Raw genomic sequence first — 16,312 nt, forward strand, 5'->3', positions numbered from 1 at the left:
CAAAATTTAGTCACGAAGGAAAATATTTCTGGATAGAATATCGGCTAACAGAAGATGGTTGCTATCAACGAATGAACAAATGCCTATAATTATTTAATATCAAATATTTTTGTATAAAATAAAGTGAAAAACAAAACAAAAACTTTTTTTTCTTTTTATTGTCTTATAACCTAGCTTATGGATATTAGTACAAAGCACCTAAATGTAACCATTTTGTACGACGATAAAGTTGCAAAAGTTAAAAAGTACACATTAAATAACGATAAACAATCTCTGATTATTTATTACAAGTTTGTTAACGATCCGCGCCTACACTGTTTTATAACATATGCAAGTTCTAATCCTGATTTTTACAAAACTTTGAAAGCTTTGCACACGCCCAATAGTTATATTGAACTCTAGTTCACTAAAACTTAACTTAATTTTGTAACTAATACTGTCTAAAATTACATCTTTTTTAGAGCAAAAGTTGAATTCAATGAATATTGACGCTAACTTCTTGAATATTATTATCAAACTTGGTCATAATACAGGCAAAGTTACTAGTTATAAATTAGATAAGAAAAAGCAATATATGTACATTTTCATTAATTTTGATAACATTCCAGGACTAGCTTGTTACATAACACATGCGGAAAACAACCCAAAGTTTAACCAAATTTTAGACGCACTTCGTACCCCAAATAGTGTTTTTGAGATAGGACCATTTGTTTAAGCAAATTGTCTGAAAATTTTCTAAATTCTATAAAAAATTGTTTGACCTTTTCATAGCTTCAAATTCTTTTGATTAGACGTTTCTATTGCTTCTTTCGTTTATAGTATCTCTTTCATATAAAAACTTAGTAATAATTCAACAAAAACCCTAAAACAAAAATGGCTAACATCGTAGCATACCCAGACATATCTCTGGAAAAATTTACAGGCTTAGACCCAAGTGAGGACGTAGCAGATTTTCTAAGTCTAATAGAGAGAAAAATAGAGTTTTCTTTAGGAATTAGACCAGGACAAGGATATGCACAAAATGCATATGACGCACGTAGAAAAGCATTATTTGGCTCAGTCTTAAGAGGACCAGCAGCCCAATGGTTCGATTCTTTGCCCGCAGCGGAACCATGGGATGATGTTAGGACAGGTTTCCTAAATAGATTCACAGACGAGAAAGACAAGTATAGAAAACGAATTGAGGTAGAAAATATTCGTAGACAACCAGATGAGTTAATCAAAAGTTACGTACACAGACTAACAAAAGCAGTGGAAAAAGGATGGCCAGACCCATTCACAGATGCTCAAAGGCAAACTAAGTGTATGGAATTTTTTGTAAGAGGACTAACTCCTCCAGCACTTAAACAAAAAGCGCATCAATATTTGATAGAAACACCTAACGCAACATGGGAACAACTTAGAAATCAAGTTAGCACTAAAGACTTAAGTTTTGCAGTAAGTAGTGATTTCACAGGCACAGCATCTAGCAGCATAGACAACAAAATGGAGATAGATGGTTTAAAAGACCAGCTCCAGGAATTAGCAAGTTTAATGAAAAACAACAGAATTAGCGCAGCCTACAACCCAAACGAGCCTAGAAATAAACAAAATCACACACGATTTTGTAAATTTTGCAGAAAGTCAGGTCACACAATAGCATATTGCTATGCAAATAGAGACTTTAAAGAACAAAACAGACAGCAACCACAGCAAAGAGATAAGTTCAGAGATAACTATCAAAGCTATAGAGGACGTCGTCCAAAAGAAGATAGTTATGATAGAAATCAGAACAGCTACAGACAGGACACTAGACCACGTAACAGTTACTACAACCAAGATAACCGCAGACAATACTCTCCTCATCCTAGATCTGAGAACAATAACTTCAGAAATCGCTCACAAAGCTTTGAGAATCGAGATCGTCGCTATAACAGCAGATCCAAAGATCGTAGACCCCACGACTATAGGAACTATTCCAGGGAACGACAATATGATCGAAACGATTCCCGAACAAGGTATCGTGAGTCAAGCAGTCCAAGACAGGATTATAGAAGAAGTAACAGTTCTAATCAGAATTCTAGAGATAACAGTAGAGACCGTAACTCAAACAGAGTTCAATTCAGAGAAAATAAAGTTAATGGATTCTTTGTGGACAATCAACAAGATGAAATTAATTTAAACTAGACGAGTCTCCGTAGAAAAAAAAAAGACAAACATTTTTATTAACTTGTACATTCACGCCGTCGGAGACAGTAATAAACATAACGGTTTCGAATCGCAGTTTCTAGTTGACACAGGAGCAACGTGTTCCTTAATAAACTTTGATTTTCTACAAGAACTTAAGTCACTGATTGATGTTAAACTAATTGAGTCAAAACAGAAAACAATTGCAGTCAACGGTGAACGATTAAAATTGTTAGGCTACATTTATGTCCCCATTTCATTTGACATTGAAGGCAAATATTACACAGATCTCAAAACATGGGTTTCAGAGAAAAACGGTTGCGAATTAAACATCCTAGGAATGGACTTTTTGAATTTTGCAACAAAATCAATCGAGTTCACAACTCCAAAGATGAACTTAAAAATTTATCCAAACGTCTCAATCACGCTCTCAAAATATCAAACAAAAAGTTATCCTTTTGTAAGTAAATTTGAAAAAGTTGTACTTAACAGACCTTTCGAACTAGCACCGAAATCTAGCAGAGTACTAACAATTACACCATCAAACCAATTTTTCAAACAAGGAACATCATTTATAATTGACAATCGACTCCAGGACAAAGGTATTTACACATACAACGTCTATTGTGTAAGAAAAGAAAAAGAGTTGCCAATAATGCTAAATAACCCTGGTGATCGTAAAGTAACAATAGATAAAGGTTCAGTAGGATACACTTTGGAAGAAATTTGTAAAAAAACACAAAAGTACACACTGATTGATAACGTCGCGTTCTTAGATGTCTTAACAGAAACTGAAACAGATTTCAATCACATTTTTCATGTGACTGAAAAAGTTGAAAACCCAATTCAGAATTTAGAAAATCCGAAATTAGACAAAACAGATATTAGACAAAAGTTGAAAAAAGCTCAGAAAAAGGTTCAAGAAAAAGAATTTGCAGACCACAATGAATTAGAAACAGATTTTAGTCAAAATCTAAAAGACTTAAAACCAAAAGCAACAATAGAAGGTGAAATTCGACCACAACAAATACCACCAGAAAAACTGGAAATGTTTAGTAAATCAGACCGTGAGTTTCTCAAAAAATTTGATTTCAGTCAATCTGACATTAATGATGCACAATTACTAGATCTCATGAAACTTCTTGCCAGAGACAAGGACGTCTACTCTCAGCACAAGTACGACATTGGCAAAATAAAGCAAAAATTTCACGTAAAACTTCTACCAAATTCAACCTTGACTAAGCAAAGACCATCACGAGTGCCATTGCACCATCAGGAAAAATTTGAAATTTTGCTAGATCAGCTCTGTAAAGCAGGAATAATTCGAGAAATGGGAGACGACACCGAAATGGGATCGTCATTTATTAATCCCGTTATCATCCTTCCAAAGGGAAACATAGTGAAACTAGTAATAGACGCTAGGTATCTAAACTCAATAACAGACCTAAGTAAGTATTCATGGCCTCTAGAGCCAATAGGTTCTTTATTGACTAGACTAAACGGAAACTACTTCACTACAAGTGGTTTATGTTCTGCATATAATCAAGTCCCTCTAACGGAGGAAACACAACAATTGACGAGTTTCGTAATAGGTTCAAAACAATACACGTTTCAACGTGGTTTTTACGGACTTTGCGGACTACCAAACTTTTTCAGTAGGATAATGACAATCCACTTTGCACCTTTAATAAAATCTAGACAAGCCGTAACTTATATTGATGACACAATCATGCAAGCTCAGACAGCTGAAGAGATGTACTCAATAATAAAAAAGTACCACCTCTTGCTACGCAAAGCAGGACTGAAAGCTCAGCCTGAGAAAACGAAATTCTTTTTGCGCAAAGTACAATTCTTAGGACATGTAGTAGGAAAAGACGGAATTCAACCAGTAAAAAAAAGGGTTGAAGATCTGAAAGCCTTAAAGACACCTGAGAATAAGCGAGATGTAATGCGAGTCCTAGGTTGTTTAGGATTTTACAGCATGTACATAAAAAATCTGCATGTAGACAGTAAGCCATTTTACGATCTCATAAAAACTGAAACCACATTTCAATGGACAGATGAACACGAAAAGGTGTTCAGAGAAATTAAGGATCGTATAAGTGAAGATACAGTCTTAGCAATTCCTGACACCAGATACCCCTTCCATGTTCATGTAGATGCATCATCAATTGGTGTTGGTTCAATTTTAGTCCAAGAATTTCCTACCGGAAAACGGATAGTTTCGTTTAATTCTCGAATTTACACAAAAGATGAGCAAAAAATGAGTACAACAGCCAGAGAACTTTGCGGTGTAATTTCTGCTCTACAGACATATGAGCATTACATAATAGGTTCCCCACATCCAGTGTATATTTACACAGACCACAAGCCCCTACTGTATCTTTGGGGACGCAGAGGAAAATTATCTCATCGATTTTTCCGCTATCAACTTGTCATTTCACAATTCCAAAACTTGAAAATAATCTGGACAGAAGGGAAAAACTTAGCCTTTCCAGACATTCTTAGTAGAAACGTCTCGATAAAAGAGTTAGACAAGTATCAACTGAAGCACAAAAAAATCCCGAAAGACATTAAATTTTATGACGAGTCAGGCAACGAAGAAAAATACTTCGTGTTGCATGACAATGAAAAAGGACAGAAAAACGATTGCTACCCCATTCTAAAGCAAACTTTTCAAGGTGTTCAAAAATTGAATTTTGAAAATGAACAATTTTTTCAAACAAACTATAAACCCAGTGATCGAATTTGTTCAACTTCGGACGTATCAGAATCCTTCTTGAAAGGAAATGCAATAAATCACTATAGTGGAAAATTCCCACTAAAAGAGCCAATCCTAAGCGAACAAGACGACAGTGAAAACTACTACTCTGACTTGTCTTTAGAATTTGATGATAATTTAGAAAAAGAAAAAGAGCAATTTGAAAAAATTTCTACAACAGAAGACAACCCTTTGCTAAATGCTGTTGAATTGTCAGATTTAGAAATAGAGTCTTGAGCAAGAGATTGAAGCAAGCAAAGCAAACTTTGATAGAATAGCAAGTGTTCGACTAGCAAAACCAATTTGTGAAAATAACGAAATTTCAGATGGAAAAGAGCTCATTGAGAAATTATCTAGTTTTGCTAAAGATATTGACTTGAACATAACAGCAATAAGCCAGGAACAATTCAAAGACCCAGTTATACAGACTGTAAGACAACTTTTTGAATCAGGAAACATAGATGAAAAAAATGTAAAATTCCGACAATCAAAAGCCATGAAAACGTACTTGAATAATTTCGAAAATCTTTGCCTAATTGGAAACATTTTATGTATTAAACAACCAACTGAAGATCCAAATATTCAAAACATCAAAATATGCGCACCATTATCCCTCTTCTTAAAAATTTTTGAATTAGCTCACCAAGATTCGCTTTCTGGACACTCTGGAAAAGATAAAACATTGTCAAGCATAAAACGCTTTTTCTATTGACCAGGTTTATATAAATGGGTTTCTCACTTAATAGCGAATTGTTTAGACTGTCAAAAAAATAAACAAAAACGCAAAGACTTAAACGAAGCACCACTTGAAAAATGGACAGAAACTGTACCTTTCCCCTTCCACACGGTACATATAGATCACAAAGGTCCAATAAATCCACCATCGAACGGAAATAAACATTGCTTAGTAGTAATTGATTCCTTTTCTCGTTACATCCAAGTTTACCCAGTTCCATCAACATCAGCAAGTGAAACAATATCAGCACTTGAGAAATTTTTTCTTACTTTTGGTATACCACAAAAACTTGTGTATGATAAAGGATCAGCCTTTATGAACGAGGAGTTCACAAGTTGGACTCATGAACTTGGAATTACGCATGCTCCTAGAACAGCATACTCTCCATGGACCAACGGAAAAGTTGAGATCCAAAACAAACATCTTGGCACACATTTCCGAATCTTTTTTGAACAAGCTAATCGTAATTGGAGTGACTTAGCACCAAAGTTCGCGTTTGCTCATAACACAACAGCAAACACTAGTACAGGATTAACACCCTACGAAATCGTTTTTGGCCAAAAGCCCCAAATTCCCCTTTCTCTGAAATTAGGATTATTAAGGTCTTCCGATTTAACTTGTAATTCAGAATTTTGCAAAGATTTACCACTCCACAAGCATTCAGAACAAAGTAGCAACAACGATCAAATAGATAAACTACTAAAACCAAAACTAAGTAGTTCATTGCTTGCTCGTGAAAATCAATTCAAACAAATTTACAAAACTGCATACAACAGAAGCCTAGAAGTTAACTTCAAAGCACATCAAAACAGAAACAAACATAAACTAGGTAAGCTTTTAGACGTAGGACAACTAGTGTTAATGGAAAACCACTCATTCGAGGACGGAAAATCCAAAAAGTTACATGAACTAAGATCAGGACCGTATGAAGTAACAAAAAAATTGACAAATGTAAATTACGAAATAGAACTTGTTTCAAACAAAACTGTCAAAAAAGTTGCCCATAGAAACCATCTAATTGAGTACTTCCCAATCGAAAACGTAATTTCAGAATTAGTTGTTGACTATGGTTTAAGGAATGAAAACTTCCAACCATTCTACAAAAATTTAATGAATAAACATGTTGAAAAACTTAATAAGCCAGTGGATAAATTTTCCTTTCAACAACCCTACACTGAAACTGAATTTTTCCCAGTAGACAATTTTACAAGTAATTCGGATAACATACAAAATGAAAATAATCATGAAAAAACATTTGAAGATAACAATACCACAATAACAAAACCTGATTCAGGATTTCAAGAAGGTTTTTCAACTACGTTTGTAGATAACACACAAACACCTGATAACCGTAGTCGTAGTAGAAATAGAAGTTCTACCCCATATCCCGAAACACGTATTCGTTTTGCAGATCCACCTGACATTAGAGTCAGCCCTGTTAGAACCCAAACCCGTGTACAATCACCCGAAGCAAACCCAACTCCCTCGGATGATCAACGTTCATCTCGAATCGATCGTCGAATTTCGGGACGATTGAAAAAACTTACTACTCGCTATCAAGCGGGATTTACTTAAATCTTACCTTATATATTCACTTTAAAGGTTCAAATCATCGGAAAATTAACTTCCGAGACCTTTTCTCTTACTTCTTCCAGCCTTATTCTTAGCTTTCTGACACTAAAAAAACCAAAAACTCAGTCAATCATTAATAAATTAAAGTTATTATGAAAAACAATAACTTCCTTTATAAATATTTAACTGTTTTGTTTGTCTTTACTGTTGTATCTTTTTGTAGACCCTCAGTTAGAAATGAGTTGGGTGACATCTCCCCTACGTTAAAAGTTGTTCATTATGACTGTTCAAAAATGAAAGAAAGCAAAATGTATGCTTTAAATCAAGTAGCTCAATGCAACATTAAACCGGAAAATATTAAAGTTGCACCTGCAACGGTGACACTGTATCAAAGATCATACAGAACAAAAGTAGAGGCAGTGATGTGTCGAGTAAAATCGCAAGCTTTAAGATGGCACTGTGGATTTTTATCGCACTCTTCTTTAGCATATGACCAAATTTCTCTTACAACTGACGTCATAGTAACGCCAGAAGAATGCAGACGTGCAAACAAAACAGGAAAAATTGCAATAACAGAGTACGATAGAACTTATAAGTTAGACATTTCAAATGAAGTTTTAAAACACCAATACACACACGGTGGTCTAAATGAGGACGACCACTTAGAAGATAACACAGATTGCTCTGCGTCAGGAGAAGTAAAACTTTATTCCTTTGAAACACAAATGCAAAGAGTTGAACTCGAAGTTGATCAGGAAACAAAATCAGTTTTTACCCCATTAGGATTAAAACTTCCATGCGAACTAAAGGAAGGAGGTTGTGAAACAACATCACTAGACCCCTTCGCTTACTCATGGGATGTGCCAGAAAATTGCATTGTTACAAAACTTTTCACTCAAGTCGCAAAAATGATAAAGTTCACAAACGAACCAGATCCACCACAATACTACAACATAAGTACGCACGACATGCAAAATGATGTTTATCGTTTGCAAAACAACATGAAAATAGACCACACGCGAGACATAAAACTGAGGATAAATAATGAAAGAACTTATATTTGTGGAAAGCCTACTCCTTTGTTTATTACAAACTTTGATGATTTATTTGTTTCCTTCACAGGCGGATTTGATATGAATACGGGAAAAACCGTAATTTCGAAAAATAGTGTTAATTATTACAAAATGCAAGTCGGCACCGACAACAAAATAAGGGTGAACGGTTTTTACGAGACACCTAAAAACGAGCTAGTTGGTAGCCAACATTTTGGAAATCATAAAAAAATTCTTGAAAACGTTGGAAAAGACACTATCGATTATGATGCTCATATGCGTATGAAAATTAATTTCATGATGTATAAGGTCTATCGTGATTTGGAACAGTCTGACTTCCTTATTTTACAAAATATGTGCGAGCTCAGACGCACTCAAATCCAAATGATCAATGCATTGTCTTACGAAAACAATAGATTGGCCGGATACATGTTAACCGGAAATCGTTCAATGTTTTTAGAAATTGAAGGTGTTATAGGTTTTCTATATCCGTGTCCAAAAAAAATTTCACCGCTTAAAGTACTTGATCGCTGTTACGACCGTATTCCGATCTTTTATGACGGAAAAACTATGTTTGTTAATCCTATTACGCGCCAAACATTTCCATTTGCAAATGAAATAGACTGTACAGATACTTTCAAAAATTTGTTTCAACTTGATTTAGATAATAATAATTCTTGGTATCAGTTGATGCCGGCGCCAGTTCCTTTTAAACCGCCCGCTGTTTTTGCTCCACAACAAATTGGTTATATTCAAAAAATCCCTGATTATGATTCTCGTCGTGCAGGTATCTACACTGTAAACCAGTTGAAAGATTTTTGGAGAACAATTTTGCATAAATCAGCTTCTAATTCAGTTTTGAAAAAGATTTCTCGAACAGTGCTTCAAAATGCACACGTAGACAGTAGTCAACGCGATATCTATCGCGCCGCAGGTCTCAATAATCGACTATACTTAGATTCAATGTTGTCACCATCATTTTTCCTTGATCACTTTAAGAGTACTTTTGGAGAAATTGGCTATTACATAGAAAGAGCCGGAATTTTATTTGCATGTTTCATGTTGATCAAGTTCTTGATCGATGTCGTAATTTTTATTTTAAGAGCTTTCGAGATACAAAAACTGTCGAAAAACACTATTGGTTTTTGGAAAACACTACTAGGAGCCTCGTACAATTTGTTTCTACTTTCCATTGTCACATCAATTTATCAAACTCCTAAAGATGATGAAAACTCTGATAACAATACAAACAATGAACCAAACAGAAGTCGATACCTCAAGCATACACCAGATAATAACATCTATCACGACAACAGTCAAATTGAATTGTCACCACTGATTGCCCCTGAAGTGGCATCACCTCTTATGCCAGAAATACCACATCTTTAGCCTAAAGTTCCTACTGAGCAAGAAGTAAATGCAATTGCTCCCCCATAATTCAGTCATCCAATTTGTCTTTTTATACTTAATTTATCACACTTAATCAACTCTTATTAGTCTAACTTAACTGTTTCAGCATTATGATTTGAGATGCAAAACTTTAATGATCTTTTTGTATCCGAGTACCATAAAGGTTTATTTATTAAGTTTCACGAATTTTATGGACATATATATTACTCTTTTACACCTGCTTATGAAAATTTAGTGCATTTAAAAGTTAGCGCACCAAAATTTTCTGACTTAGTAGACATATTAATTTATTCAGACCACGAAAAATTTTATACTCTTAAGGAATTTTTACTTGATTGTGAATATGGTCTACTCGATTTAGGAAGCAACATCCACTTTGTTCTATAAAATGAGGCACCCCGATCCTCAGTAGTCCCTTCGGGAACTGATTAATTTATTGTCTATTTAATACGTTTTAACAAATTTTGCCTTATTTCTTAAACGTTTCAGAGATTCAAACGTATTCACAAGTACATTGCAAACACTTCGGAATCTATCAGCACGAAATTATCGTTTTGGAATGTACTTTTACTATCAAGGCAGTTTAGTAAGACCTTATCAGATTAATCGATCTTTTACTATCCATTTTCCCTATCAAGTAACCCCCACTCTAGAAGTTTTGTTTGATTTTGTAGACTCTTGGGACGAAGGTTCGATAACAATACCAGCTTTTTCCCCCTATTGGAACTTTTTTTTGATGCTTTCAGAGCAAAATTTAGATCAAATCCCCATTGATATCTCCAACTGGTAATGAATAACATACAGAATAGATCCCTTACCCTTAAATTAAATAACATAAAATATATTATCCTTGGATTATCCACCACCCATAACTCCTTCATAATTTACATTCGACAACCCCACAGTATTTTAAATCACTATATAAATTTAAAAATTAGTCACCCCCAGATACTCGAAATAGCCCTATTCTTATCTTTTTATTCAAACGCTGAATTAACAATTAAGTACCCTCTTTGCTTATTTTAAATCATGTTTTTCCTTTTAAACCAAGAATTAGTTGAAATTTGTAGTTTCGTGAAAACCTTCGAAACTGAACCTTCCCTTCAAGCATTTATTTTAGTAAACCTGAAGAACGTCACAACCCAGAAAAAATCAACCCTCTCAGTCTACCCCACTTCATTTTACTGGAACTATTTCCTTTACCTACTCGAAAACGAATCCAAATGTGCTAGGAATATCTCAACAGAAACCAATAAATTAATATAATTATGATCTTTCACCTAAACCAGCATTTAGTCAGAATAACTGACATTAAACGTTCCTTTATAGAGACTGACAACTATACCTCCCCTTCCTTAATAATTTATTATGTTAATATTGATACCCAACAAAGTTTAACGAAAATCCTAACCCCTCTTTCACCCCATTGGAATTTCTTTTTGAAAATCGAAAAATCGCTCTTATTGAAATTAGATCAATTAAATCCCCCAAACAACTTCAATAACGAAACTATTTATCCATCTCGAGATTTTTAAAATGGGAAATTGTTTATCCTTTCGAATAGTTTTTCCCCTCCAGAACTCATCACGACCCCCATTGTCGAATATCGTGATGAATGTCCCATTTGTTTAAGAATTACTTCATGCTGGAAAAAATTGCACCCTTCCGACGGAGACCAACCCCCTCACCTAGTTTGCACTGATTGCAGAACTAACTTACTAAAACACTCCTCCCAACCAAACTGCCCCCTTTGCCTCCGCCACATTTATACGATATCCCTTAGTTTTTATTATCGATGTTTTTGCTGCAACCAAATAAAGAAATGTGTCACCTCCTCCACTCACCCGCACATAAAATGTCACCAGAACCTTGGACATTTTGTGTGTAATCCCTGTGCCCAAGAGATACAAATTTGCCCCATTTGTTTGAAGAAGATCAACCCCCACGACGTTTGGTCGGAAAATTCCTAAACAATGCACCCCATTCATTTCCCAATTCTTATTCTTCTCTCCTTCGTCATCACCCTCTCTGTTGGCCTCCTCATAGAAGTCCTCCTCCTCCTCCTCATCTAACGACCCTTCATCACTAGCAGGTATATACTGCAACACAAAGAAAAACCCCGCTGCGCGGGTCGTCGCACGGAGGGAAGCCACGAGGTCCGAAACCCGATTTAGTCAGTTAAATCTGACACAATCTGATTCAAAGCTTTAAACAAATAATTTTTTGGTTAATAGGATAATCCGATTTTCAAAACGGAGATTGTTTTCCACATTTCAATTCCTTCAATTTTTTCTTTTCCTTCTTTCCACCCCGGTGGGAGCTTCGCAAAAATTGATTCTGCACGTAATGTGTGATTGTATTCCTGTACTCTAAGAGTATGATTTTGTTGGTACGTTAGAAAGTACGATTGTTTTCTTTTCAGCACAGCTAAATTTCGTTTTAACCTTTCTTTGTAAATGTATTTTTATTTATGTTTGACAAGATGTCGAAAAGATCCTACCAAATCACAACCCCCACACTGCCAGTGGAGCAGTATGACCCCATCACAAACTGGATGAGTGATCTTCCACCTCTAGCAAAGAAGCCTAGATCAATCCATCCGCGTCAACGTGGTCATTTCAACAAACAACAACAACAACATAAACAACAACATCAACACCAACATCAACAACAATACCGACAACAGCATGAGCCCCATCAACATCAACAAACCACAGTTGGACATAAAAGCAACTCTCATCAAGCACCTCTTCAGCCTATTCACAGTTCCATAGACGACGGACTGCCCAAGGGAAGAGATTTTCCTTTGAAGGAAGAGAGGCTGGAGCACCAACGGATGAGAGAGATGCATCCGTTAGACAATAATCCGAAATTCGTTAAGTCGTTGGATTATTCCCTCACAATGGACTGTAACCAATGGTGTCTGTCAGAGGAAACAGTGATTAAAAATAAAGTTACCGGCCAGACGATCACTGTTCCCACCGACACCCTACCGGTGATCCCTGACTTTTCGTTGGTACCAGCAATGAACCTGTGGAGACTTCGCTCCAGAAATGCCAACGAAAGGTCTTATGAAGTAGCTCACAAGACGCTAGGCTGTAGGATTCACGTCCCTTTTTCAAACCTTACAGCCTTCCCAGAAAACACCGCAAATATGGCCGAAACAATTTCCACTACAGATTTAGTGGTTGAGAACTCCACATTCCGGAGACAACTGTGGGAGTCGGAGAATGCACTGGCAGACCTTCAGAGCCAACTGAGCACTCTCCAAATTTCCGCAAAAACAACCAACAACGAGAAAGAATTAATGAGAAAAAAGTTGGTTGTTTGCTCGAAAACCTTGGAAATTAGAGATACCCAGCTGAAGACTCTAATCAAGAAGTCAAATGAGCTCATTGAAGCCAATCAAAGCCTTGCAAAAGAATTGAAAGCGCTAAAATTTATAAAGAACAATTAACATTGATTTCTGATTTTGTAAACTTCCTTTCACATTAATATTTGAAGACTCATTTTCGTCTTTGCTGTACTTGTAACCAACCAACTCTTTCACTATTACTTTGTTTATGTGTCTCATGAAATTTTCCATTTAAAGGCTACTAATTTTGTCGCACAGTATCATTGCTGTCCATTGATCTTAATAGTCTTAACTTTTGTAAACTTCTCCAACGAGCATATATTCTAGTATTTCTACTCTTAATCACCAACCGGTTCTTAAATCTTATTAGTCTCATAACTGGTGTATTTGCTATCCAGTCTCTATTTGTAAACTAATATGTAAACTGCAAATTTGTTTAAAATTTTATACCTAGTAACCCTCATCAGTATCTCAAAGTTGTAAACTTTTAACGTGTTTTTATTTTAATATGTTGCTTTCTACTTTGCAACTTCTTGTAAAAACTATTATTGTTCCTTAATACTCTTAATGTAAACTGTGTACGATAGAGCACAATTTTTCTCTTCTTTAAACCGGGGTGAGCTGTAGTATTGCTAATTGGATAATTGCCGTCGCAATTGCCGATACTACAGAGAGTATAATTATTTAACCGTCGACTTTGTGAACACTTTGGACTTAGTCTAAACTGACGGAATATTAAGAGAGAGCTATGCTGCTTAAATTGCGTTGAGTGAATGAATACATTATTCATAACCAAATACTGCTGTGTATTATTTAATACACTATTCCACAAGCTATACCGGCTGATTCACTGCCGCAATTAATATGCGTACTAAGTGAAGGATACTGAAGCTATCCAGGCCGTTCTTCAGCAGCAAGCCTGAAACGAATATATGACTAAAGACGAGTAATAGTCGGCTCCACGAATGACCTAGGAATTGATTCGGAGCTAGTCATAAGTCTTGTGATTTTTTAGTCGTGTTGAATCATGTATAAACACGCACGAGCCTAGAGCTTGCTGCTGAAGGAAATCAGTTCACCAACTCAACCAGCGCAACTTAAGCCGCTTGAATTTCACCAAAAAATTTTCTCTCTCTCTCTCTTCCTCTCTCTGCTCTAAGAGCGAAATATCTACTCCTCAACCAAGAGGGAAATATCAGCAGCGATTGTAAGTCTGCCAAATTTATAGCAAAAATAGAGTTAGAGTAATGTTCACATCCAGCAGTAAGATGGATTCAATTTATTGATTAAGATCAGATATCCCGCCATATTTTCAAGTAAGATTTACCCCCTAATTGTGCTCTATCCTTTCTGTCTATTCACTAATTAATCTTTGTATCTAATCAATTTTATTTTCTAGCAAATAACACATAGATTTGGAAATTAGCAAAGAACATTGTGAGCATATACTGAGACTTATTCTAGCACGTAATTAAGGTCGCTACAATAGAATAGGTTTAGCTCTAGTGTGGTAATTAAGATCAAGCGAATAAAATACCTACCACACCAGAGTTAAAATTATTACTGTCAAATATTTTTTCAAATTCATCTCTGCTACTTTTCCTGGTTGAATAGCAATTTTTGCATTCTGATTTTTCTTCTGTGCTGATTCTTTCAGTATGAAAACTTGTTGTTTGAAGCCCAATTACGGTTAGAATTTTTCATGCAGCGCAATCCAAGTTCAGAGAATCTAATCTTAACCTGAATTTTTCCACGCACATTGTAAATGTTGACATGATCAGAATATTGGGCAAAACAAAAAATAGAATAAAAGTTATTATGATTCAACGCTGAAAAAAATTAATTGTAGTTCGGGTAAATTCTCTGGAATTGAAAAGTATCTTTTTGTCAATTTTTGTTAAAGCAATTCATGGAGAACCAAACCATTTGTTTTCAGTAATTAGGTTCGGCTGTGACATAGTTTTTCAACCCAAAAGTACTATTCATACGTGTTCGCAAAAAATGCATTATCAGAAGTTAAAGATTTTCGGCTGGCTAAAAGAGTATGAACTGAAATAAATCTTCGTACAATCAAAACGCATTTTTCTGAAAAAAATGACTTCTCCAGAAAAAAAACAAACAGAATAAAAACTGACAAAATTTTCGGATAACTGATGAAAAACAAGTATGCCTAGCTAATGTTTCGACGTGTAGCATGACGTTGAACGGCACGAAACTTTTTACTACTATTAGACCGGTTCTTTTCTCAGATTGAAATATTCAGTGGTTTGTAATCAGACAAAGTCTTGTTTTATGTTGAATATATGAGATCAATTAACCTTCATCGCTGATAAAACATAGGGCAGTAGGTCGGTGGACATAAGTTTAGAAACCTAACAAGACTTGCACTCAATCAACGAATCTTCAAAAAAACGTAAGCTAAATGTCATTGCCCGATTGCCAGGTTTGTTCAAAAAAATCAATATTCAGAACGAACGAATTTTCGAAATACTCACTTAAGACTATAAGAAACCCTACGGCATCATATCGCTTAGTTTTTTTGATCTTCCACCATGATCAGCCCGGGTAAAGATGACAAAAATGTGAACCCTCTTTTTATCCGCAGCAAAAGTAACTGGAAGCAGAAAACTCACCATGACATACAGCGTCAAAATGGTTCAAACCTGATATTGTGAAGTTCAATTTGACCTCAATGTAAACCCCAACTACCCTTAGAAGAACTGCTGTAAAAATTAGCTTCGATTTTCAAGAGTAATTTCAAGTCCGCAAAACGGAAACTAGGAAAAGGTAATAGATCTGTTAGCCGCGCAATTTTTAACAAAAAACTACATCACGGCTTATTTGTTTTCCATGCTATACTACTATATTTCAACAACACAAAATAAATACACAAAACAACAGAACGACAGTGTAAAACGCAACTTACCTGCAAGCTAGCTGCTTCTGATGGAAAAATAAAACTGCGCCGCATTGTGGTGAAAAAAAAATAAGAATATAACAGGGGAAGTTTTATACTTAACGTGAACAAACGCAGATTTCACCTTTTTTGGAGGGAATACGAATGGGAAAAGAGAATGGGGGTAAAGCGTGTGTTTTCAATACCCTTTCCAAATTTCAAGGCATATTAGGTTACAGTCTGAATAGGGTGCTCGGATAACCTACTGATCAATTAGCAGAAAAAGTTTAAGATCTGAACTGAAAAAGCTCATCTTAACAAAAAGTCATCATAACAAAAAAGCTGATCTCAAAAAAGCTTCGAT

The 16,312-nt window shown here is 35.4% G+C and overlaps 1 protein-coding gene across 3 annotated transcripts in view; it reads right to left on the reverse strand.

The window, feature by feature from the left end:
* The window catches only part of LOC142337888 (uncharacterized), a 34,627-nt gene extending 18,516 nt beyond the window's left edge, over positions 1–16,111 (reverse strand). The window contains exon 1 of one of the 3 annotated variants that reach the window (XM_075387504.1): positions 15,979–16,111. The gene's annotated coding sequence lies outside the window, so the exon portion shown is untranslated. Of the gene's footprint in view, positions 1–15,685; positions 15,909–15,978 lie in introns of those variants that run through there. The other 2 variants (XM_075387506.1, XM_075387505.1) reach the window with 2 other exon arrangements.
* Positions 16,112–16,312: the final 201 nt, after the last annotated feature.

The sequence above is a fragment of the Convolutriloba macropyga genome, chromosome 4 (genome assembly GCF_964194025.1).
Source record: "Convolutriloba macropyga chromosome 4, txConMacr16.3, whole genome shotgun sequence".
In the NCBI taxonomy this organism is placed as follows: domain Eukaryota; kingdom Metazoa; phylum Xenacoelomorpha; order Acoela; family Convolutidae; genus Convolutriloba; species Convolutriloba macropyga.